Source organism: Lissotriton helveticus, chromosome 9 (genome assembly GCF_964261635.1).
Source record: "Lissotriton helveticus chromosome 9, aLisHel1.1, whole genome shotgun sequence".
Lineage (NCBI taxonomy): Eukaryota > Metazoa > Chordata > Amphibia > Caudata > Salamandridae > Lissotriton > Lissotriton helveticus.
Genome location: NC_136070.1, coordinates 235,249,833 through 235,277,480, shown reverse-complemented (window position 1 = coordinate 235,277,480; position 27,648 = coordinate 235,249,833). Strand labels below are relative to the sequence as shown.

Below are 27,648 nucleotides of genomic sequence, written 5' to 3'. Positions count from 1 at the left end.
GTTATGATTGGTGCACAAATATATTTATTCATATACATATATGGAGTGACTAAACATATCTACAATAGTGGCAGGGGATATCTCTTGTGACCTAGCTGGAAGGCGGCCTGTGTCATGCCCATCATTAAGAAGCCGGGACTGGATCCAGTGAAGCCGGAGAGTTATCGACCTATCTCCCTCCTTCCATGGGTGACAAAGATCACAGAGGCCCACGTGAATAACATCCTAACAAAACATCTGACCTCTGCACACCTACTGGATCCCACACAGAATGGTTTTAGACCCGGCCATAGTACAGAGACGGCACTCCTATATATGGTGGAACATCTCCGCTCTGTACTAGATGCAGGTCAAACGGCGGCACTGGTCTTATTAGACCTTAGTGCCGCCTTTGACACTGTATCCCACACCATTCTTGTCCGTAGGCTTGGTGAGGCTGGCATATCAGGCCAGGCGCTTGATTGGTTCCAATCGTTTCTTTCGGAACGATCATTTCAGGTAGTAGTGCCACCGTTCAGATCAAAACCTCACGCCATTACTCAAGGAGTTCCGCAAGGTTCGACGTTGAGCCCCACTCTTTTCAACTTATATGTCCAACCTCTGGCGGCGGTTGCGAAGAGTTGGGGTCTCACAATGGTATCCTACGCCGATGATACTCAATTGGCAGTGGTTCTCAATGGGGACTCTGACCAAGCAGCATCATACTTTGCGGATGGCCTGAGGGCTGTTGCTGGCTGGCTCACCACCAACTGCCTACAGCTTAACGCCCTCAAAACCGAGGTGATGGTGTTAGGGAAACATCCAGATCTGCAGGGTGCGAGCTGGTGGCCCAATGAGTTGGGACCCCCCCCTAAACCGGTCGCCGAATTTAAAAATCTCGGCGTGTGGCTGGATTCCAAACTCACCTTCTCGTGTCACACCAAGAAGGTGGCGTCCACATGCTTTGGAATCTTGCGTGGTCTGAGGCCTATCCTTAAATTTTTTGATGCCTCCACCTGCCAGTTGGTGATTCAAGCCAGCATTGCATCAAGGCTCGACTACGCAAGTTCACTGTTTTTGGGTGCCAGTCAGGCGGAGGTCCTGCGTCTCCAACGGGTGCAGAACGCGGCTGCCAGGGCTCTGGTAGGCCTGCCACGGTTTTGCTCAGCCCGCAGCACAATTTGTAAACTACATTGGCTGCCAATAATCAGGTGCATAGAGTTTAAGACTCTGTGTTTTACGTTCAAAATCCTTAAAACTGACACCCCTACCATTCTCCAGCATCTTTTGACCCTGTACACGCCATCTCGTAGCCTGCGCTCCGCGGGTCAAAATTTAGCACTTGTGCCGCGTTTTAAAAAAAGTAGACTGGGTGGTCGCTCTTTTACTGTGTTGGCCGCTAGGCTGTGGAATGCGCTTCCTGCGCACATCCGAGCCTTAGAAGATCTCCTAGTTTTCAGGAAGGCAGTTAAAACGTATCTCTTTCCCTTATCTTATTAATATTCCCTGACCTTTTCAATCTGTGAGTTATGTTGCCTTTTCAGTTATAGCGCCGGGACGCCCCTTTGCTGGGGCATCTGTGCGCTCAAAAAACCCAGTAACATAACATAAAAAACATAACTTTGTAATTGTGGGAGTAGAGATCTCTGTGAGTGAGTGCGCATTCTGGGTGGGTACCGATGTGTGCGCATGTGTAGCAGCTGTCGGTTCAGGTGGATCCGATGTTTCAGCTAGTGGCGCCGGTGGCTGTACAAGTGGTGGATGTGTAGGGGTAGTGGCGGCTGTCAGAAAGAGGAGGTGGTGACGGTACATGTTGGGGTAGTGTTGGCTGTATAGATGGGGGTGAGGCTGTATAGGTTTTGATGCAAGTGTCTGTATAGGTTTAGGTGCAGGCAGCTGTACAGATGGGGTGGTTGTACAGGTTTGGTTGAGTGCAGGTGACTGTACAGGTTTGAGGGCAAGTGGCTGTATACATGGGGTGTGTGGCTGCACAGGTTTGGTGGCTGCAGATGACTGTACAGGTGGGGTGCAGGTTGCAGTTCAGGTTAGGGTGCAGGTGGGGGTGCAGGTGACTTTGCAGGTGGAGTGCAGGTGTCTGTGTAGGTTCTCCTCCATGTGTTGACGTGAATATGCCCTCCTTTATCTGCATTTTTGAGGCATGGTGCCTTGTACACACTTTCCTAAACAGTTTTATTTGCTCTTGGTACCTCCTTGACATGTCTTGACACCATTTCACAACATTGACCAAATAATCGATCTGCCTGTCAAACATCTGGGGGAGTACTTGTAGTGAGTCTGAAATGTCAGATAGAGTAGCCCCTGTTGCATGAATATCCTGCTGCACACCAGTCTGCTGTATATACCTCCTCCCACTGGCCAGCGTGAGCATCTGCCATTCCCCCTCGCATGGGATATGCTCTGCTATGACCTTCAGGTTGACCAGCACGGGGAGGGCTCTGAGGAGGAGATTAATGCCTTACGGATACCTGTTCCTCACCAGTGGTGTTCCCTCCTTCAGATGTTTGAAAGTAGGCCTGGGACACACCTTCATGGGAGGAGTGTGTAGGGGAATCTAACATCGACCTAAGACATGACGGCTGTGAGGATGTCATGGTTGTGTGTGGTTGGCAGACTCTGGCTAGTTGATTGACTGCTGGGGACTGCCAATCCTCACAAAGGAATTAGAAGGTACAATGCTGGGTGGACAAGAAATTGTCTTCTGCCTTTTGGCCAGTGATTTAGCAATGCTCTCCATTCCATGCATGTCCTCCTCTTCAAACAGCTACTGCTCATCTTCTTCCTCATTTGTCTTTTTCTTATTGAGCAGTGCTGGCCGCAGATAGTGATGCTTGGGGGGGGTCGGATTTTCACCTCAGATCGCCCACCACTCTCAGCTGGCAAATGGATCAGCTTCATCGAGCAACTAATTTTCCTCAGTACCTGTAAGACACAGATTGCAACAGATGAAGCATATAACATACTTGTTTAGGTGCTACAACACTACAGATTATTTCAATACATCTTCCGCTCTGTTTTCAGTTACAGGTGATAAATGGTTTGTGAAACCCAACAAATTATAGCTCTGTGTTTAGCAGTGATGTGATAAACAAACATGTGAAATACAAACTCAGACTCACCATCTCCAGTCACAGAACTGCGTATTTTGGATACACGCAAAAACAACAATTGATGGACGGAATGTTACACAAAGGCAAAACATTCACCCCCAGTCACAGATCTGGGTTTAATCCATCGTTATGTTGCTCACCACACCACCCCAGTTCAGACATGGCCATATGCAAATCAGTCTTGACCCTGTGCCTCATGGGAACAGTCCAGCCCGAACTGCCAAGCCATGTCTACCTTGGACCGGAATCAAGCATCCTAGGACCAGTTTCTGGCTATCAGCCTTCATCAGCCAGGATATCTTGATTCCAGTGGCATGGAGAGCACGGGACTCACGTCTGAGCATACCCATCCCACTCGGGGTGACAAATGCAAAAACAACAATTGATGGACGGAATGTTGCACAATTGCAAAACATTCACCCCTCAGTCACAGATCTGGGTTTAATCCATTGTTATTTTGCTCACCATACCGCCCCAGTTCAGACATGGCCATATGCAAATCAGTCTTGACCCTGTGCCTCATGGGAACAGTCCAGCCCGAACTGCCAAGCCATGTCTTGACTGGAGCGGAATCAAGCATCCTAGGACCGGTTTCTAGCTATCAGCCTTCATCAGCCAGGATAGCTTGATTCCAGTGGCATACGGAGCACGGGACTCACGTCTGCGCATACCCGTCCCACTCGGGGTGTCAAATGCAAAAACAACAATTGATGGACGGAATGTTGCACAATGGCAAAACATTCACCCCTAGTCACAGATCTGGGTTTAATCCATCATTATTTTGCTCATCACACCACCCCAGTTCAGACATGGCCATATGCAAATCAGTCTTGACCCTGTGCCTCATGGCAACAGTCCAACCCGAACTGCCAAGCCATGTCTTCCCTGGACCGGAATCAAGCATCCCAGGACCGGTTTCTGGCTATCAGCCTTCATCAGCCAGGATAGCTTGATTCCAGTGGCATGGAGAGCACTGGACTCACGTCTGAGCATACCCGTCCCACTCGGGGTGACATATGCAAAAACAATTGATGGATGGAATTTTGCACAATGGCAAAACATTCAGCACCAGTCACAGATCTGGGTTTAGCCCATCATTATTTTGCTCACCACACCTACCCAGTTCAGACATGGCCATATGCAAATCAGTCTTGACCCTGTGCCTCATGGGAACAGTCCAGCCCGAACTGCCGGGCCATGTCTTCCCTGGACCAGAATCAAGCATCCTAGGACCGGTTTCTGGCTATCAGCCTCCATCAGCCAGGATAGCTTGATTCCAGTGGCATGGAGAGCACGGGACTCACGTCTGATCATACACGTCCCACTCGGGGTGACAAATGCAAAAAAAACAATTGATGGACGGAATGTTGCACAATGGCAAAACATTCACTCCCAGTCACAGATCTGGGTTTAATCCATTGTTATTATTCTCACCACACCACCCTAGTTCAGACATGGCCATATGCAAATCAGTCTTGACCCTGTGCCTCATGGGAACAGTCCAGCCTGAACTGACAAGCCATGTCTTCCCTGGACCGGAATCAAGCATCCTAAGACCGGTTTCTGGCTATCAGCCTTCATCAGCCAGGATAGCTTGGTTCCAGTGGCATGGAGAGCACGGGACTCACGTCTGAGCATACCCGTCCCACTCGGGGTGACAAATGCAAAAACAACAATTGATGGATGGAATGTTGCACAATGGCAAAACATTCACCCCCAGTCACAGATCTGGGTATAATCCATCGTTATTTTGCTCACCACACCACCCCAGTTCAGACATGGTCATATGCAAATCAGTCTTGACCCTGTGCCTCATGGGAACAGTCCAGCCCGAACTGCCAAGCCATGTATTCCCTGGACCAGAATCAAGCATCCTAGGACCGGTTTCTGGTTATCAGTCCCTTGTTCACTCTACCACTGGATTCAAGATAGCCTGGCTGATGAGGATTATGAATCCGAAACCGGTCCCAGGGTGCTTGTTTCTGGTCCAGGAAAGACATGGCTTGGCAGTTTGGGCTGGCCTGTTCCCATGAGGCACAGGGTCAGACTGATTTGCATATGGCCATGTCTGAACTGGGGTGTTGGAGTGAGCTAAAGAATGGTGATGGATTAAACCCAGATCAGTTGACTGGGGGTGAGTGTTTGATTTGCTCAAATGCTCCGTTCATCATCCACTTTGGTATCGCTTTGTTCGCCCTAAGTTGGCAGGGTATGCCCAGACATGGGTCCCTTGCTCACTCTACCACTGGATTCAAGATAGCCTGGCTGATGAGGATTATGAATCCGAAACCGGTCCCAGGGTGCGTGTTTCTGGTCCAGGGAAGACATGGCTTGGCAGTTTGGGCTGGCCTGTTCCCATGAGGCACAGGGTCAGACTGATTTGCATATGGCCAAGTCTGAACCGGGGTGGCGGAGTGAGCTAAAGAATGGTGATGGATTAAACCCAGATCAGTTGACTGGGGGTGAGTGTTTGATTTGCTCAAATGCTCCGTTCATCATCCCCTTTGGTATCGCTTTGTTCGCCCTAAGTTGGCAGGGTATGCCCAGACATGGGTCTCTTGCTCACTCTACCACTGGATTCAAGATAGCCTGGCTGATGAGAATTATGCAATCGAAACCGGTCCCAGGATGCTTGTTTCTGGTCCAGGGAAGACATGGCTTGGCAGTTCGGGCTGGACTGTTCCCATGAGGCAAAGGGTCAGACTGATTTGCATATGGCCATGTCTGAATTGGGGTGGTGCAGTGAGTTAAAGAATGGTCTTGGAATAAACCCAGATCAGTTGCCTGGAGTTGAGAGTTTGATTTGCTCAAATGCTCCGATCATCATCCACTTTGGTATTGCTTTGTTCGCCCTAAGTTGGCAGGGTGTGCCAGACATGGGTCCCTTGCTCACTCTACCACTGGATTCAAGATAGCCTGACTGATGATGATTATGAATCCGAAACTGGTCCCAGGATGCTTGTTTCTGGTCCAGGGAAGACATGGCTTGCAGTTCGGGCTGGACTGTTCCCATGAGGCACAGGGTCAGACTGATTTGCATATGGCCATGTCTGAACTTGGGTGGTGGAGTGAACTAAAGAATGGTGATGGATTAAACCCAGATAAGTTGACTGGGGGTAAGTGTTTGATTTGCTCAAATGCTTTGTTCATCATCCCCTTTGGTATCGCTTAGTTTGGATACACCCCAGAAGATCAGCTTCTGGACCTGAACCCTTAAATCTTGGATGGATTATGAGTTCCTCAATCAGCAGCTTCAAAAAGTGATGTCTTATCTTCATTAATTAAGTAAACACAAGGAGATGAAACTTTTCAGACACTTTCCCCCAGTCACAGATCTGTGTTTAATCCTTCATCGTTCTTTAGTGTCACTTCATCACCTCAGTTCAGACAAAGCTATATGCAAATCAGTCTTGACCCTGTGCCTCATGGGAACAGTCCAGCCCAAACTGCGAAGCCAGGTCTTCCCTGAACCGGAAACAAGCATCCTGAGACCGGTTTCGGGGTAACACCCCTCATCAGCCGGGCTAGCTTGAATCCAGTGTCAAAGTGAGCAAGGGACCCACATCTGGGCATTCCCTGCCATCTTAGGGCGAACAAAGTAAGCAAAAGGAGATGATGGACGGAGTGTTGAAACTTTTCAGACACTCACCCCCAGTCACAGTTCTCCATTGAATCCATCAACGTTCTTTAGCTCACTTCGCCACCTCATCTTCATCAATTGTCAGCATTATTGAAAAGTGAACATGAACAACAAAACATGGATATCACTGATAAATATTGGGGAAAAACACACCATCATTATAGGCTTAAAACAGGTTGCATCATCTGTCAAGCTAATTTTTCCAAGGTTTTGGCCAACATCACAAGGTCTAGAAGAATAGGGAAGCCTTTCTTATGAAAATCAACATTTAACATGTCAAATCAAAATAAAACAATTAATTTCACATGAAGTAAACCAAGGAAGGGAAATGATAAAACATTTCTAATGAAAGTATGAAATTATAGTACAGCATGGAACACACTTCCTGTTAGCACATTTATGTACCAGTTCTTGTAGGTGGTAGTGGTTGACTTGGCCCTTGACATCAACCTCCTGTAGGTGCAGGGACATCTGCCCCAGAAAAAGGATTCCCTTTGCCGGTATGTTGAAAAAAAATATAACACATTGCACACCAAAGCAACAATCGATGCTGATGTACATATTTGACCATAACTATGTAGTACAGTATACGATGCAGGGATGATGGAAGCACAAACAAGGTAAAATCCAGCTATAATTCAAATGTCAAATCACAGGTAGAGGAGCTACAACTTTTACTAATGGAAATTTAAATGTGATTTACATAAGATTGTGGGACTTCTAGCACGATTGGGAACATGAAAAAGTAAAAGTAGAAATCACTATGAGTCATAGCACGAACATGGAGTGCCTTCCATAGTTACAATTGCCAACAGGAAAACGCATATTTGCATATTGAATGGTTCTTTGTGCTTAATGTATTACATGGTATAGAAAACAATGGTCATAGACTGATTTCCTTAGGAAGGTATTCGTTAAGTCAAAATCTAAAGTACTTTTCTGGTTCTTGATATTGCACAGAGTGTGATCATCTGCAAAGAGTCATGGATGGGGTGAAGTAGGTACAGGCCCACTAGGGGAAGAAGTCAACATTTTGACCCTGGTGTATAGAGGGTGGTTCCACAGGAACACCATCCGCATCAAGACCGACTCCAACGACACCTTCGCCGCTGCCGAGCACCTCCACCTCCAGATTCACACCGACCCAAAGACGACCCTCAGAGGCACCCTCGTCTACAGACCCCCGGGACCACGCACACAATTCAGCGAAGACTTCACAGACTTCATCAGCCCGCACGCCCTCCCCTCCACTGACTACATCCTACTTGGAGACCTCAACTTCCACCTGGAGAACAACAAGGACCGCAACACCTCCGCCCTGCTGGACAACCTCGCCAACCTCGGACTCAAGCAACTGGTCAACACCCCCACCCACTACGCCGGCCACACGCTTTACCCCGTCTTCTCATCCAGCAAGCACATCACCTTCAGCCACTCCACCGGACTCCACTGGACCGACCACAGCTGCGTCCACTTCAGCTTCAGAAGAACCACGACCCACCACCACCCGCTTCAGGTTCCCCACAGAGGCTGGAGTAAGATCACCACCGACCAGCTCACCACCTCCCTCAGCCAGAACCCACCCGCCAGCGCAACGGACCCCAACAAAGCAGCCCGCAACTTCACGCAGTGGCTAACCGCCTGCGCCGACGACCTCGCACCACTGAAGAACCCTCCCAGCAGACCCAGAAGCAAAGAGGCATCCTGGTTCACCGACGAACTCAAGGACTCCAAGAAGACCTGCCGCACCCTCAAGAAAGCCTGGCTCCTCGACCAGACCACCGACAACATGACCGCCCTCAAACACGCCACCCGCAAGCACCACCAGCTCATCCGCACCACCAAGAAGAAATCCCTGAAGGAACGACTAGACAACAATGCCCACGACAGCAAGGAGCTCTTCAGCATCGTCAAGGAGTTCTCCAACCCCAACACCGGCAACAACGACATCACTCGTCACAAGACCTCTGCGACTCCCTCGCCTCGTTCTTCCACCGCAAGATCGCCGACATCCACAACAGCTTCAGCGCATCATCCACGCACCCCACCGTCGAACCAACGCCCCCCACCACCACCCTCCGCACCTGGACCACGGTGACCACCGAGGACACAGCCCGCACAATGAACACCATCCACTCCGGATCACCGACCGACCCCTGCCCACAGCACATCTTCAACAAGGCCAACTCCACCATCGCACCCCAACTCCGGAACATCATCAACACCTCCTTCAACACCGCCACCTTCCCGGAGAGCTGGAAGCACGCCGAGCTCAGCACCCTACTGAAGAAACCAACAGCGGACCCCACCGACCTCAAAAACTTCTGCCCCATCTCGCTCCTCCCTTTTCCTGCTAAAGTCATCGAGAAGATCATCAACAGACAGCTTGCCGCCTTCCTCGAGACGAACGGATCCCTCGACCCCTCGCAGTCCGGTTTCAGAGCCAACCACAGCACCGAGACCGCCCTCATCGCAGCCACCGACGACATCCGAGCCCTGCTCGACAACGGGGAAGCAGCGGCACTCATCCTCCTGGACCTCTCTGCTGCGTTCGACACTGTCTGCCACCGCACCCTAGTTCAACGCCTCAGCAACATCGGCATCCAAGAGAAGGCACTGGAGTGGATCACCTCGTTCCTCGCCGGAAGAACACAGAGAGTCCGCCTCCCCCGTTTCGATCCGAGGCCACCGAAGTCATCTGCGGCGTTCCGCAAGGATCTTCACTCAGCCCCACCCTCTTCAACGTCTACATGAGACCTCTTGCAGCCATCGCACGCCAACACAACCTCAACATCATCTCCTACGCCGACGACACCCAGCTGATCCTCTCCCTCACCAGAGACCCCGACACCGCCAGAACCTGCCTACACGAAGGGATGAAAGACGTCGCCGAGTGGATGAAGAACAGCCGCCTGAAACTGAACTCAGACAAGACGGAAGTCCTCATCCTGGGACCATTGCCCTCCGCCTGGGATGACTCCTGGTGGCCCCCCGCCCTGGGCACCGCACCCAAGCCAACCGACCACGCACGCAACCTGGACTCTTCCCTCTCGATGACCAGACAAGTCAACGCCGTCTCCTCTTCGTGCTTCAACACCCTGCATATGCTCCGAAAGATCTTCCGATGGATCCCGACCGAAACCAGGAAGACGGTCACCCAAGCACTCGGCACCAGGCGACTGGACTACGGTAACACCCTCTACACCGGAACCACAGCCAAGCTACAGAAAAAACTCCAACGCATCCAGAACGCCTCCGCCCGACTCATCCTGGACATCCCCCGACGCAGCCACATCTCCGGCCACCTGAAAGACCTGCACTGGCTCCCCGTCAACAAGAGGATCACGTTCCGGCTCCTCACCCACGCACACAAGTCTCTCCACGACCTGGGCCCCAAGTACCTCAACGACCGCCTGACCTTCTACACGCCCACCCGCCAGCTACGGTCCACCAGCCTCGCCTCGCCGCTGTACCACGCATCCGAAGAGCCACCACCGGAGGAAGATCCTTCTCCTACCTGGCGGCCAAGACATGGAACTCCCTCCCCATCCACCTTCGGCTGACCCAGGACCATCTCGCCTTCAAGAGACAACTCAAGACTTGGCTGTTCGAGCAGTAGCAAACCCCTTCCCCCAAGCGCCTTGAGACCCTTCCGGGTGAGTAGTGCGCTATACAAGTGTTATGATTGATTGATTGATTGATTGTATCCTCTGCAGGCAGGTCTTCCTCAGGACGGGGAGAGGGGGGGAACAACCTGTATCAAGGCGAAGTCAGGATTACAGCCCCTCAGGTGGCGGTTCGCATAATTGCAGCAGTGAAAATGGTGAAAGGGTATTGAAAAATCCAATGTGCCTAAATCAGGGCAGCAGTGTCGAATGAATCCTAACAGCGGTGGATTAAGGCATCTCAGTAAAGACTCGAGTCCTTGACTCGAGGAATACAGCACTGTTCACCGGTAGGTTTGCGGGCGGGAAAACCCGCCCGCAAAGGATACAAACAACCCTCTATGCGCCAGGGTTGAAACATCGGCATGTTCCCCTGGTGGGCCTATACCGTCTTCACCCCATCCCTGCCTCTTTACAGATGATCACACTCTGTACAATATCAAGAACCAGAAAAGTACTTTCAAATTCATGTGAGACAGGCCGCACTGTAAAACTGGTGCTACTGCAAACCACAACCAGTTTACTAAAGACATTACTATGTGTAATTGATTGTTTTAACTACTCTCTGATTTCCCTACCTATATATCTGTTCTATTCTCACAAGCACAATCCATTTTCCACACTCCCCTTGGAGCAACCCTCTTTTCTGTCCTGAAAAGTTATCTACAGTGATCTGTGATAATACCTGTGAGATTAAACAGTCACTATTAAAGCTATCTAAGGTGCTTGTGTGTCATTTTGAGGATATACTTAATTGAATTGAAAAACTACTGGGGTACACTTATGATGCAACTTGAGTTCTGTTTGTGCCATGTTCATAGATTTTGACTTAACAAACACCTTCCTAAGGAAATCAGTCTAGGATCATTGTTTTCTATCCCGAGCATTACCCAGGTCCATGGACTAGTATGGGTCACCCCATTATATTGTAATAATTTATTACCTAGCATCATCTGACACAGGCAGCCCCTCCAGCAGGTAGAGGTGCATAGTGGAGAGGACGTCCTTCTCGAGTGGGGTGAGACGAAGACAAGTTATCATTTGTCAACCAGGAAGAGCTCTTGCCACCACTATCCTAGTGAACTCCCATCTCTTCTAATCCTGCCACTTTTTATCTTGATGTCACACATGGTCTGGACGTTCTATCCCAATGCAGTGCCTTCATTTGCCAACTGCTGCAATAAGGCTGCCTTCTGTGTAGCACTTGTTAAACAAGGGGTTAGCCCATGTAGCTTCTTGAGGTTATAGACTACATATCCGACAATAGTCTCAGTCTACTTCTCTGAAAAAGTAAGCTTTCTCCTCAAGAAGGGCAACATCTTAGTTGGAGATTTCCAAGAGGACAGGCAGGTAGAGCAAGGAGTATGCAGGTGACACAGGGAAGAGTCAAGTTGTCGAATGAGGATGGATGAAACAGAGTCTTGGATGTGACCCGCTTTTATGTGGTTTCAATTAAATGTTTTAGGTGTAAATCATTGATTACAGGTGTATGTACCTCCTAGCTAGCCAGACGTGTAGTTCTCACTTTCTCTGCCTTGAGTGCGGAGATTCTGGTGTAGATAATGACTTTCAAGTGTTAGTAATGGATTGCAGGTGTATACACTTCTGTCAGACATGTATTTCTCACTTTCCCCACCCCAAGTGTAGAGATTATGCTCTGAGTGCGCAGTACCTGCCCTAAGTGCGGAGTCCCTGCTCCGAGTGTGGCGATTCCACCAAGATTGCGGGGATTCCACCCTGAGTGCAGTGACTCCGCAGTCATAAAGATACTACTTGTCAGTGCCTTTGTGAATACCGAAAAGCATTAAACGTAGGCTAAAGTCTAAGTTTACCTTTGTGAATCAGGGCCTTCGTGTGATTGTAATATAGAAGACATAGCTGGTATTTGACATCCCTTGTTAGTACTTACCAGTCTCCAAATCACTAAAGACTCCTGAAAAGCCTTTAGTGTGCAGGAATCCATAGACCTTCTCCTCCCTAGGACAAAGGGTTCATGGGCCTGGGAGAACCACCACGAGTCTGCTGGCCTCTAGGAGTGCTCGGAAGGCAAGGGAGTTCACTCTCTCCCACAGATCATTTCAGCGCTTCCTAATTTCCAGCTGGGAGTACCTGTTGTTAGATACTACATTTACTCTTGTGACAATTATCTCCCATATTTGCCTTTTATGGGTAATGGTGGTACTTTGTAAAAGGGCTCCAAACAAATGTGGCTCTACCTTAATTATGCATCCACCATGATTGTTTTTCTGTGTCTGAAAATCTGCGGTTCCTTCTACAATCCACGGTGCGAAAAACTTAAAGATTTAAGTAAGGACTCCTCACAAGTTGTTTTTTCAACTTTGAAAAAAAACAATAAATACTCCCAAATAGTATACAGCATTCTAAATGAACCCCTGCGTCTTGCAGCTTTACAAAGGGAAAGGTAAAGGATCATGGTATTTCCTTGTTTGTATTTTATAGTGTGCGGGTGTTGTGCATTTCATATCAGTTGTGTGACGTATATGTCAGTCTACACCACTAATATATATGGCAGGGAAAAATATGCCCACATACTTTTTCTCTGTCGCTATACTGCCATTAAGCCTGAAGGAGGTGGCTCTTAGGGGCCACCCGGGTTACTGAGAACCATCTGCTATGCCTTCCCAAGTAAGAGTCGGTCAGACAGTAGGGAATACAAACAGCCGTTTATTAGCAATGCTCTGCAGAGGAGTCCAATCTGACCAGCACCCTAAGATGTCTGCTAAGAGACTGGCCCCCCAACAGTCTGCAATACATAATCCTCCCTCCAAGAACCCCCAACCACGACCACAGTGGAAAATTACCAGCTTAGGCTGAACATGAACAAAGAAGGCACAGAGGGATCAGCTACCACCTGCTAGATGGGCACACACTATCAGTGTCTCAAGGTTTCCGTACTGAGGCTTGGCGTCTCTTAACGTGGGAGCAAAGTTACACACAAGGATAGTAAGTCAGAATCCAACCTTGAGCAAGAAAGGAAATAATAGCTGAATGCAGTGTTCTGCTGAGGCATGCAATACAAATAATGAGGCCTAGTTTAGACAGCCTGATGGGGATTGCAAAATATAAAATGGAGTCACACTTGGTAACTGAGGCTTTCGCTTTACAAGGATAACTCAGTGGGTTTCATAACGTGAATGCAAATGGAACGTCACTTAGCCACGCACTGCTAACCTACTATGGCACAGAATAAGTATATAATAAGAATGTGGTTTTTTACACCTAACAAGCCACATCCATAACGGATATATATAAATTTATCAAGCTATACAACAATGATGGAGTAGTGCCCAATGATAGAATTATACTCCGTTGATGGAGAGAAATACCTCAGTCAAGGCTGGCTGTGGTTTTCCCATCTTATATATAAATTAGGCAGGAGATACACCGCATACTCGACAAGGGCACAAGTAGGGTACAAGTCTAAAAAGTAGAGCACAAGTCTAAAAAGAAGTAGTGGGACTAATCAAGTTACGCAGTATGCCAGTGACATCATGATACGTGACATCACAGAGCATGCCATTACACGTGGAATTACAGAAAGTGGCATCACAACCCATAACCTCACAGGAAGTGACATCACAAAAAGTGACATCAGATCTTAAGACCTCACACATGTGTGCATTACAATATTTGTCAAATCAGATCTGGCATTGGAAATAGTGCCAAAAAAGAGACGCAACCCCCAACGCTAAATCTGGACCTCAACTTATACATTTATTTTCTTTAACTCTGGAAACAGAGAAATTAGCACCAAGGAGAAACATGGCTGTATATCTGTTCAGCTTAATTGGTTACAAAGTCTGCATTTTAAAATATCTTTGGGGATAAGGCACCTGCTGCATAGATTTTTTGGGTGTCCAGAAAAGCCCAGGGAATAATAATAATGGTAAGAGGTGTTTGCACTTGCTGGAGCGATCTATGTTTTGTCTAGTGCCAGTTTTGAATCAAAGTAGCATACATGGTTAATATATCTCCTGCCAAGCACATCATGTGACAAGCAGGTGATAGATTTTTATTTTATGTAGCTAGGTAAGTGGGTTATTGCTTTTAACACAGAGATCTTTTTGTTACCTTCAGGTCATAAATTGTAATCTTTCTAATTAAGCGGAGTGAGCTGTGAGGGACATGCGACTCATTCACCTAGTAACCCTTGCTGTCCTAGTAATACATCCTCAACGTTAATTTACACACATATGAGTTACTGTCAATATATAATGTGTACGTGTGATGTAAAGCACTCTGACACCCTGGAATAGGATGAGCAGAGCTATAAAGCAAATAAATAAATGACTGGTGGTATGTAAATTGATATTTGTGTAGATACTGGGATAGTCCAATACATCCGACATTCTTACAGTGCAAACATCTTATATACAGGGACTGCACAAAGTCAAAAGCAAGTACTGAACAAACTCAAAAGCAAGTCTCTCACACCTGTGAAGTGATAACAAGCGGTGAGCATTCGTTTCCCCTCCATTGCATTTGCAGCTCGGTGTGAGGCTCCAGATAGCTCACAGCTAGGATACTTAATCAAAAGGAGGCCTAATGCCCCCCCCCCCCCCTCCGAACCTCTCTGCCTTTGTTTTGGGCCCAACTGGAATTTAAAATAATAATTCCCCCTCCAGTAGCGGACGGTGGTGGGAGTGCTGAGTGGCGGTGGGGTGGGGCGGGGATGAAGCAGGGTGGGGAGTAGTAAATTATGGAATACGGCCCAACGGAGGTAAGTAAACAAATAAATAAATAAAACGAATTTTGTTGCAGGTGCTGCATCACATTTGGCAATGCAGTGAGCGCAGTGAAATTCATTTTATTTATTAATTTGTTTACTTACCTCTGGTCGGCCGTATGCCGTAGTTTACTACCCCCCACCCTGCTCCTCCCCCGCCCCGCCTCATCGTCCCGCAGCCTGCACATTGCTGCTCGGAACGAAAGCAAATAACATGAGGTGCTGCAGAAGGTGTCCCGGTGTCTGGAAATTACACCGGCACAAGTTCAGCATGCTTCTTTGTGGCCCAACATCTTGGCATGGGAGACCGCGTCCACCCTGTGAAAAGAGTGGGTAGATGCCGTCTAGCCGCGTCTGCCCTCAACTTGTGCCCTGGATTGAAACCTCTGTCGTTCGCTGAGGACTGACGGACCGGCCACCACGATATAAATCCGTCCCTAAATAAACTATCTGCATTTCTCAAGCCTGCTTGTATGGTAAAATGCAGTACCATGATCTACTCCCCTCTAGCAGAAAACCAATTCAGACTGGTCTTTTGTATTCTATGGATGCAAGAAGCCAGTCAATCTATGGGAAGGCTTGCTTCACAGGCCAGTGCATATTATGTCCTGTGTGTGATATGTTGAAGAAATTCTAAACAGGCCTGCCTGTTTTATGTGGGCGAGTTGTCTCACATTCTCTTTTCCCCTTCACAAAAAAAGCTTGAAGTGCAGGGATTTGCTTCATAGCTCGTGGCCTCCTCCAATTGTATTTCCCTTATCCCGCTGATGGAGGGCACATAGAAAGGCTGCTCAAAAGAGGCTTTGCCCCCCAAACAACAATGTTAACAGCTGCATGTGTGAAAGACATTTAATTACATACATTGCAGAATTGCAGGATATGAGTGCCTGGAAAAACTAGCGTTGGTGCTACTAGTTCTAAGGGAAAAAAAATAATCACCTTTCAATAAATAATGTTGTGATATTTATACAAAAATAAAACTACTTTTGTCAATTAATTTGCCCTTTACTCTTTACTAAAATGTTGCAAGAATTACATGTCTAGATTGTTCCTAAAATGGTGCTTAGTTAACCATAATGCAGGCTGCTGATTTAACCATAATGCAGGCTTTGGTAATGGTAACCGACCTTAACCTATTCCGAAAATAGCACTTTTAATCTCCATTACCACAGAAACAATTAAGTTTACATGCTGTGCATGTTTCACTTCCAAGCATTATGTAACTGGACCTTGTGGACCTCGAAGCACATTGTACCGTTGACTCGTTTACTGTCAGAGTTAGGCTTACACATGTCAACCAGTTTTAATCTGACATGTTAATGCTGAAACGTGGTCTGCAGTGGCACAGTGTTCCTGACCAGCACTTCTGCTGCCTTTTTTAAATCCCTCATCCCGCGTGGGGCATTTTATTTTAATGCTACCTTCTCAGTGGTTTTTATGAAATTTTACATTGGACCTATATAAAAAAAATCAAGTATGTTGCCTTGTTAAGGATAGGATTACAGGCCCTGGAATGTGATTAGCAGCCTCCCAGTGCTCAGAGGAAGAAATTCAAGTAGATGACACAAAAAAACTAATTTCTTACATTTACCTTGCTTTAGTTATTTCCATTCATTTATAGGAGCCAAAGACAGGCCATGGGAGTTTACGGGATTGCAGGCTAGCATTCATAGTTCATACATTTTATGCACATCTGCTGTACGTAAAGCAGCACCAGGTAAATCAAAACCATGGACCCCTCTTCCCTCCTCACACTGAACTCCATCCTTCTTGGCCCACAGAACCTGCATCACCTGATGGTCAAAATTACAGTTGCATTTTGTACGCTCGCTAGCCCTTTGCAGCAAGCCTTATTTTGCGCTCTTTTGTTGCTATATGGCGCCCTCTTGTGGTTATAAGTAATGCTGCATAACAGCACATCTTGTAGAGGTGACATTATACAGGCTACCATTAGGTTTGGATCCAGCGGATAATTCGACAGTGAGTAGTAGGACTCACCGCCTACTCCCCTATCCTGCAAGAGCTAACTACAGACTCACAAACTTACTGTAGCCATAGTTATGGTGATGCATACATTGTTGCACTCTGCATATATGGACCTTCAAACTGGACCCCAGTGGGAAAGGGACCAGCTGCCCTCCATCTTCCACCCAAGTTAATGACAGTCTGCTGCATCACTATTAGCATTCATTAAGGAGCACAGTTAGGATTTGGCACTTGTCCAGGATGAAAATAACATTCAATTTTTGCTCCTTCAGTAACTTACATAATTTACATTTTTGGACAAGTGTGCTTTAAAATGGGAACAGTTGTCACTACGTTTCCCAAAAAGAAATACTCTCCCTCCTTGTTCTTTAAATCATATAATGTTTCAGCTAATTTTACATGTACTACATGCTTTAAAATTACCTTTTTATAAATAAAAAAAATGTTGTGAGAGAATATTTGTAATCTTCAATAAAGTTACTTTAAAATCCTATTTTATATATTTCGACTATTGCCTGCATGCCAAGTCAGATTTAGAGCAGTATTGCTTTAGCAATATATACTATTTTCCGAAATCATCTTTGCAAATAACAGAAAAAAATACAAGAACACAGCTTAGGTGCTAGTAACATTAAAAGTTGTTTTTTTCTTTTGAGGAGAGGATGGTTTGTTCAGCAATGATTAGATAGTTATACCACGGAACACCGAGTGGCTACCTTCACCATATTGTGCAAGTCGACGACATCTTTTTAGGCCTCACCTGAGGCAGTACGCATGTGTTGTCTTTTTCGAGATGTATTGTATCAAAAACAAACCTAAAAAAAGCTTAGAGCCCACACAATACTTACCATTGGTTGGCTATTTTGGGTTTCACTTATTTAGATCACACACACAAACAAACATTCACACACATACGCACACAAACACACAAACGCATATTTTGGTTTCATTTGGCTCACAGATAGAAACAGCAGCTTCAAGCAGCGACACATCACATGACTCACTCTACGCCACTCTATACTACTTTACTTCATTCTAAGCAACTCCACTCAGCACTCTACTCCACTCTATGACACTCTATGGCACTCCATTCTACAACACTCTACTCCACTCTACGCCACTCCACTCAATGCCACTCCACTCTACAACACTTTACTCCACTTCACTCTAGGACACACTACTCTGCCACACTCTCACTCTACTTAACTCCACTCTATGCCACTCCACTCTAGGACCCTCTTCTCCATTCTACATCACTTCACTCGAGGACACTCTACTCCACTTTATGCCACTCATCTCTTCAATACTTTAATCCACTCTACACCATTCCACTCCACTCTACACCACTCCACATCAGTTTAGCCCATCCTACGCCACTCCACTCTCTGACACTCAACTCTACCTACGGCACTGCACTCTACCCCACTCCACTGTACTCCACTCTATTCCACTCCACTTTACAGCACTCTACTCTATGACACTCTACTCCACTCTACAACACTTTACAACACTTTACTCTACGCCACTCCACTCTATGTTACTCCACTCCACTTTCCACCACTCCACTCCACTCCACTTTACAATATACTCCATGTCACTCCACTCTGCAACACTCTATACACTCTACGCCACTTTACTCCATGCTACACCACTACGCTCTAAACGACTCCACTCTCTGGCACTCCACTTCAGTATATGGAACTCCTTTGTGCAACACTCCATGGGTCCGATTCACAGAATTCACTTAGGACAAAATCCTAAACTTACTACCATTTTGGTATTCACAGAAGGGACTTACTCATTTTGGTATTCACAGAAGACACTTACTCATTTCGGTATTCACAGAGGTTAGGAGTCCTAACTTTAGGACTCCTAAAGTGCCTTCTGTGAATACCGAAAGTCATAAAGCTAGGATTTTTCTCGGTTTAGGAGTAGTAAAGTTAGGACTCCTAACTTTATGACTCCTAAATGCCTTCTGTGAATACAAAAAGTCTTAAAGTTAGGATTTTTCTCAGTTTAGGAGTAGTAAAGTTAGAACTCCTAACTTTAGGACTCTTAAATGCCTTCTGTGAATACCGAAAGTCTTAAAGTTAGGATTTTTCTCAGTTTAGGAGTAGTAAAGTTAGGACTCCCATCGCTTTTTGAGTGGTGCATTGGACTTCTGGGTCTTCTGGGACCAGGGAGCAGTCTGATTTAGACAGGGTGGTGCTTATGCTTAGCCCAGTACACAGAGGGGGAGATGGGGAGGCATCTCAAACAGTTGAATGCTGTAGACAAGGACGACTCCGCAGCCGGGCTAAATGCCAAAACTCGTTTAGCTCAGGCAGAAGCCACTGCGTTAGTAGCCAGAATTGAACACGGCACAAATCTTCCCGGCCTGAACTCTAGCTTTGAAAGCTCAGAAGAAGAAAAACATTTGTCTCTGGCTCAATTAGATGGTGAGCTGACTGAGGTTCAAAAATCTATGGAAAACACACCTGCGTCAGCAAAGGAATAACAAAGTGCTGAGGATTTTCCACTCTTCCTAAAAAAGGCGCCCCATAACCCTTTAACAAAGTCTCAAGAGACATCAGGAGAATTTTCAAAGGTTGCGTCTCAGGGGGCAAGTTTCACCTGCTTCTTCCACAGGAGGTACGGCAACACCAGGCCAGGGTAACTCTTTGAATGATCTTGCAGCATCACTAGCATTAATACCATGCATGACGCAGAATCATATTCAGCCAGCGCTACTGCCTGAAGAGATATGTTTATCATCAGTGGAGGTTCAAAAACAGCCAAAGGCTCTACTCCTGCCTCAAATAAAGAGTGGACTGTCAGGTCAAAGTAGCCCGGAGGTGGAGGGCTTACTAACCGGAAATAAAAAGCCTAATCGAAATGCCTCTCAGGTCAGCCATAATCCCCTGACAGAAAGGAGTTTTTCACAACAGATGGAGATAAAGGATATACTGAGTCTGTCCTGGAAAGATCAGGGAAGTAAAAAAACACAAGAATTCGAGATTGCCACCTTCCATCAGTGGCTTCGTAAAATTGAGGAAGCCGTGGCATGTTTTCCAGCCAGACTGCAGGAGGCGGAAACAAGAATTGCATTGCTGGAAGATCAGATGAGTGACATGTGTTTGAAGACGAGTGAAGTGGTGAAAAGTAAAACATTTCTAGAGAACAAACTTGAGGAACTCGAGAACCACTCTAGAAGATTGAATCTTCGAATAGTGGGGGTCCCTGAAGGAATTGAGGAGGCTCAGACTCTCCAATGGGCTGATACGTTTATTAAACAAAAAGTCCTTCCAGAATTTAATAGAGATTTAACAATTACATCGAGTTCCCGCTCACCCTCTGCCGAATTCAAAGATACCACGAACAATTTTATTGAATTTTGCTGACTTTCGTGTTAAAGAGAGAATTTTAGCGAAGGCTATACAGCAAAGACAATTCTCCATAAATGAGTCTGTTAAATGTCGCATTTTTTCTGACATGTCAGCTGCTGCTAGCGCTCGTAGGCGAAATGAATTTGTAAAGATGCTATAACTGTTTAAAGCTCAGGGTGCTCAGGCCTCTATAGCGCAACAATGTGTTCTGGTGAAAGGGAAGTTTCATCTTTTTTAAAATCTAGATGATGCCCAGGGCGTACTGAAAGAAATCTCCTCTAGAAAATGAAAATGATTTGTGGGTGGAAGTTAACGTTTTGTCATTGCTGGGGGGAACAAGGGGTTGTAAGGTCACCAAGGGTGTAATTCCATGACACCCAATAGGTGTGTAGGGTGGGCTGAAATGTGGCTAGTGTGGCTAGTGGGGTTTTCAACATTTCAGGGGGATGGGGTTTCGGGTGGACAGGGGTGTGAGTATAGCAGTAAAAATGAGCAGGAGAAAAATTTATTATATCAGTCATGTATACAAGTTATGAAGAGAATGCATAGAAAGGTGAGGTTTATTGAAGGAAATTTCAGATTAGGCAGAGCGGGGATAGGTTAATAGGGATTGCTGAAATGTGCTTGGGGTGGTCCTAAGAGGAGGGGACCACCACCGAATTGTTCAATAAGATGTGCTTTTTTTTCAAGGCATCTACTTGGTACTCCCCCTAGGTTAGGGAGGATCCCAAAATCATCACCTCTCTCACTGCTTGCTAATTTTTCAGTTTCACTTTTGTGAAAGTTCTATATGCTCTTTAGCATATAAAGATAGAGATTCTTATTTTATCATAACTGTCACTGTGCAGGATGGAAGTTGCAATTATTTTGCAATTATTTCACAGTGCAGACAAGTACATCAGCTACGCTACGCAGCACTACGTGTAGTGCTGCTACGCAAACTACCCCCATGGTTAATAGAGAGACAATGAATCATACTTGTTGCATACAACAGTGGGGGCTATAAGGTGTAGGAGTCATGTCATCCATATTGGTGCCATTATATATTAAGAATACTTGATCTGAATAAACAGAAACTCACTATATAGAATGTAACACAGTGGTTGGGGCTATCTATACTAACAAGAATGTATGTATTGCAAGAGGAACCCTGTTTAAGAACTAGGGGTGGGTGACGTATGTAAGCTCAAGCCTGGGTCGAGTCTGAAGCCTGGCTTTTGCTCAGCTGGAGGTCCTGGCGGAACCTCAAGTCCATAACAAGCAGAGCTTCTGCCTGCCACGCTCCTGCTTCCCAGGATGTGGCGTTATGGCCAGAACTGCAGACTTTGGAACTAGGGAACGAAGTTCCAGTCTCAGTTTTGGTTCAACTTTCTGGGATTCTAGGCAAATCAATTACTCTCCCAATGCCTATAAAAACAAGCATTTGCAATGCAAACGGTCTCGCCTTTGGGACCGTATATGTATTTAGCTATGCAGCATATTACCCTGGGTGCTGAAACATCTACTGTTCTTTAACATGGAGGGAAAGTAAGCACCAAACTGCGTGACATGCCAGGTATGGGAACACATGGAAAGAAATATTGCCTTTCAGAGGGAAATGGTATGGTCCAAAGCTCTTTTTTTAATATAAAATCAGGGTCTTCAGTGGTCATACCACTGAAAATACAAGATTTGAAAAGAATGTTGTCTATGGGTGCTCGTGGAAGATAATTTCTATGGATTGGAATCTAGAGGATGCTAAAGTGATTCAGGTATTTTACTGACCTCTGCTGGTCGTTTCCTATCAAGACAGTTAAATAGAGGTAGTTGAACAGAAAAAAGTCCCTTAGCAGAAGCAGACAAGTCCTAGGGCTGATCTCCAGAGCCCACAAAGTACATACACATATAAGTATTTGCGAGGCTTGTCACTCAGAAGACAGGGAACTGCCGGATACGAAGCGACAAAGAGTCGACCCAAATAGTACTGGTGCAAAGGTGATTTATTCAAGTAAAGCCAGCGCTGCCGCCATGACGCGTTTCGCCTTCGAGAAGGCTTGATCACATGGCAAACTGCTCGTCATTGAGCAGAGCATTTAAAGTGACAGTGCATAAGATTGAATCATGAAAATGGTAGAAATACTATACTTTTTAACGCTGAGAACGTGCAATCAATAAAGAAAGCCCTAATGAAACATCTAGAATTTACTCAACAATGTTTCACAATCATTTAAACCTATAATGTAATAAATAAATAAGCATATTTGCAAAACACAAACTGATTGAAACGATATACATACATGACAAATAATTTTATCTATGTAAGAGCGTCGGCCCATTGCTAATGTGTAGTCTAAGTTTCCAGTTTGTGCAAAAAATCAAATAACATGCTCATATTCAATACAACAGAGTTAGTCCAAATTCATGAGACAAAGATTAGAAAAATCTGAATAGAGCCCAAGTGGGCCTGTCACAATGCCTGCTAAAAACATGAAAAGTGCAAAAGTGATTGTGCAAAAATAGCAATAAAGTGCAACTGTTACAACAGATAATTCCAAGATATAATCATGGGAAAAGTTTTTTTAAAAGATTCTTAAATTTATTGTTAAAAAAATATTTTTTGTTATGTACAAAAAGAGTCACCACATTGGGAACAGAAATTGTATTTTATAAATCCGGACAGGTCTTATAGGCATAATGATCAATCCTAAATACACGTATAAAGGTCTTCCCTATCATTAAGTCCATTAGGATTTTTTGTATTAAGCTCCAAGATGTATCTCGTCTCAAGAAGGCGGAGTTTGGCCTCACGGTCCCCTCCCCTCCTTGAAACTTCAACACAATCAATCAAGAAAAATTGGAGCTTATCAGGTATGCCCAGATGTTTATCTTGAAAGTGCCTGGCAACCGGATAATTTTGGTCGTGCCCTGATATTGCACGTATGTGTTGGAGTATCCGTTTGTGGGCGGGCAGTTTGGTACTGCCCACGTACTGCAGTCCACACGGACACTCCAACACATAAATGGCATAATCAGTCTTGCAGGTAAGCCACTTGGAAATAGCAATAGGATGTTCATGGAATGGGCTTTTTAAGTGAGTCCTATTGCTGCTAAATCTGCAGGCTTTGCATTGTGGACATGCCTTAAAACCCTTCTTGAGTGCCGACCAAGTGGAGGAGGCTCTTGGCTCCAAGGTGTTACTGACTAAGGCCTTAGACATGGAGGGAGATCTTTGGAATGTGAGTTCTGGTTTGGTGTCTACTTTGTGACCAATCACTGGATCACTTTGATCCAGATTCCAGTTTTTGTATAAGATTTTCCGGAGGGCCCCATGTTGTCGGTTATATGTCAGGATAACTCGTGGGGAACTAGTTTTAACCTCCCCTACCAAGGAGACATCCAAATGTATATTTCTTGCTTTGGGAATCAGAGCCTCCTGTCTGCTGACTGAGTTTGAACGCTTGATCGCTTTACTGAGATTCTCATTTGAATAGCCCCTGGCCAGGAAACGTAACCTGCATGCCTCCTGTGCAGCCGCACACTCGGCATCGGTGCTGCAGATTCTTTTGATCCGGAGCATTTCCCCGAAAGGAATGCTCCGAATCAAGTGGGCCGGATGTTGGCTATTGGAGTGTAATATAGTGTTTCCTGCACTGGGCTTTCTGTAGAGTCTTGTATTTAAGATGTTACCTTCTACAAATACCTCAACATCCAAAAAACAGATAGATTTGGAACTCATATTTGAAGTAAAATTTAGATTAATGGTGTTTCTATTAATCAAATCAACAAAAGCCTTTGCACTATCAGTGCTACCCCTCCAAATAAGAAAAACAGCATCAATATAACGCAAATACAAAGGCATTTTTGTTGGAAATAAAATTGTGGTGTTGGCCGACTAGGACCTGCTTCTCCCATAGCCCAACGTGTAAACACGCGTAGCTAGGTGAGAAGCAGGCCCCCATCGCCACACCCTTGACCTGATGGTAGAATACTCCATTGAAGATGAAAAAGTTTTGCTCGAGGCACATTTTGTTCATGTCCAACAACATTTTATTGTGTGCCGTCGAATGAGGGGAGCCCTTGTTCAAATAGTAGTCCAAGGCCTTGAGTCCATCGCAATGTTTTATTGAGGTATAGAGGGATGAAACATCCAAAGTCATTAGTACCATATCTTCTTCCCAAACAAAATGTTCAATCTTGCTTAGGAAGTCGAAGGAGTCCTTGACATAAGAATTAAGAGTCTTGACATGACTTTGCAAAAAGAAGTCTATATATATGGAAACATGTTCCAAAGAGCTGTCAATAGCCGAGATGATGGGACGGCCCGGTGGTATATCAATGTCCTTGTGAATCTTTGGGATCAGATAAAACGAGGGAATAACCGGATGATCCTTCCTTAAGTATCTGAACTCATCATGTGTAAGAAGTCCAGCACTTCTCCATGCTTGTAATTTTTGATGTTGTTCCACCCACATAGTTTTAACAACCTGGATATTGCTTCTGCGATAACAGGAGATGTCATTGAGTTGTGATTCCACCTGTTGGAGATACATATCCTTAGGCCAAAGGACAACGTTTCCGCCCTTATCGGCCTGCTTCACGATGATGTTGTTGTCCTTCTGAAGTTTCGTGATTAACTGTTTATAGCACCGGTTCTGTTTCGATATGTGAAACTTCCTTTTATTTATCGTGGTATAAAGTTGTTTCATGTCTCGAACCACACTCTCCTGAAATGTATCCAAGTTGTCATGGGCCATGATGGGTTGAAAGGTAGATTTAGCCTTGAAAGGAGTGATCTGTTGCCCTGTTGGATCTAGTGGCATTTCCCTTGTATTCTCGGTAGTTGACTCATTTTGTAGATCCCAAAGGGTGTTGAAAGTGGCCTGGCTCTGACTGCTGATCATGATGGGACTTGATGCCGTTACAGGAAGATTATTCTTTTTTGGATGTTGTTCAAAAAACTTTTTAAGTTTCAGTTTCCGTGTAAATCTGTATATGTCCATGCCGGTGTCAGCATAGTTCATGTTGCACAGCGGACAATATGATAGTCTCAAATTGAGCACGGCTGTCACCGCAGAGGTAAGTTTTAGATTTGAGAGGTTGACTACTGATTTTGCTTTGTTTTCCTTGTTTTCTTTTGATGGTGTTTCCAGTGACCCTGTTTGGTCGAATTGCTGCCGCTTGAGGTTCCGGGCGTGACATTTCCTGCGCTGCCAGCGTTTAAGGTTTGCCCGCTGTTTTTTGGTGCGCGAGTTTTGTGTGATCTCAGGGTTTCGCGTCGGACCTGGCACAGACAGTCGACTTCCTGTGCCAGGGAAAGTTTGGTAAACCCCAAGTTAGTATAAGTATATACTAAAGTATATAGAAGAGGTCTCGAATGCTCGACCTAATGAATGTGTAATGTACCTGGTGATTATGTAAAGCGCTTTAAAACCATTGGATCCAGTTTCTGCTGTGTAAAAACTGCACAAAGAGGTAACAACAAAATGGTAACATTAAAATAATGTCTCAATCTAATATCAGAATAGAGTCCAGTGGATGACACAACATTCACCAAATGCGAAGGGGAGCATGGTGCAAGACGTGATCAGGCTTGGAACCCGGATGCATTTGCTTAGCAGGAGTGAATATGTGTGTGTTTTTACGACGCAATGACTACTAGAGTGGTTGACTCCACAGCGTTGAGTGAATAAGTGCGATAACAGACTGTTTAGAACTAATCTTTGACCCTTGCAGTGGCTGATTTGTACAAAGTGACACCAGAAAACCTGGATAAATTGTAGCTTCTCCTCTTAAAATTTGTGATCTTAGGCAAATATTTTATTTAATCAAAATTCATTTTTCTTCATCATCCCATATGAAAGCACACTCATGTATGTGAGTTCAGCATACCAGGTGAACAAACATATTGTGTTTGCTTTAACAGACTATAATGTTGCTCTGTGATAATCTGTGCTACATACCGTGTTTATATGACAACTATCTTGCCTCTTTCTTCGCTCATGGTTTTAGTAGGCATTTCTCAGTGCAGGAGTGCAATCATGTGATGTATTAATCTCAAAACTTCACATGTTAAAGGAATACACTTTTTTGAGTTTTGAAGAAACTTTATCATATTGTACTTTATGCTTGATGTGTGATTTACATAGCAAATATTTTCAGGGATTGGCTAGTGCACGGCTCTAAGAACCGAGCCGGACATTTGCTTGGCTCTCCCTGTTAATATGTTGGCTCATCCACCTCTATTAAGAACCTTAGAATAATGAAATATTAAGGGGAAAAACAATAAGATTACAAACCAATGCCATGCAGTTTGCATGCAGCTCTTTGATGCCGCTTCATAGCCTACAGTGCTAAATTAGAAAGGTTCTAAGTTATGAACTGAAAGAAACCATAGGATCTCTGTGACAAAAGCACTAACTCACTGGTATACATACATAAAATACAAACCTGGGTACTGCTTGTTACACCTTGTGCTTTCGAGCAGGCACATTAACCCTCTGTGCTACCTTATGATGATTCAAAACTGCAACTAGACAAAACAGAGATCTCTACTGCAAGAACGTTAACCACCAAACACACTAATATCCATGTTCTATAGCCTAACTATGCAACTATACATACATTTTGCTCTTAGTTCAGGCGCTTAGACTATTTCTCATCGCTGACAAATTCGATGATACAGTGGATGGGTGATAATGTGATTTGCCCAAGAACAAGCAGTGTGGGTCTGTGGGGTGGCTTGCTGGAACTCAAGAGTCTGCTTTTCAAGCCTGACAACCAGCACCTTGCACAGGTTCTTCCCTGACCAAGTGAGAACAGATAAGAATTTCAACTAGGTTTATCGACTTTGTGAGGATGAAGGTGGTGCAGCCGAGTGATTTACGTTGGTTTGAATGAAGTTGGCATGTATAGTGCAGGTCTACGGATTAACATCGCTCTGGTACCTGACACCTCTCTTTCAGGAAATGGACTCCGGAATCAGAAAGTGTTTAACAGGTTGAGATCTAAGGATGTCAATGCCACAGAGAGAAGTGACTGACCTCAAAGCTGCGAAAACGCCATTATTTGGATAGAGAGAAGGGCTGGCGGAGACGGGAAGAGATGCTTTGCAGTCAGGGCTCCGGAGGGGTTCGTGGAAGTGGGGACAGTTAATGGGATG

The 27,648-nt window shown here is 45.5% G+C and overlaps 1 long non-coding RNA gene across 1 annotated transcript; it reads right to left on the bottom strand.

Moving 5' to 3' along the window:
• Nucleotides 1–27,614, bottom strand: LOC144782704 (uncharacterized). Its single transcript, XR_013601216.1, has 3 exons — nt 27,530–27,614; nt 1,601–2,919; nt 1–91 (listed from the first exon to the last, which is right to left on the bottom strand). It is a non-coding gene; the product is annotated as an uncharacterized LOC144782704 (long non-coding RNA).
• Between the last annotated feature and the right edge of the window lie 34 nt (nt 27,615–27,648).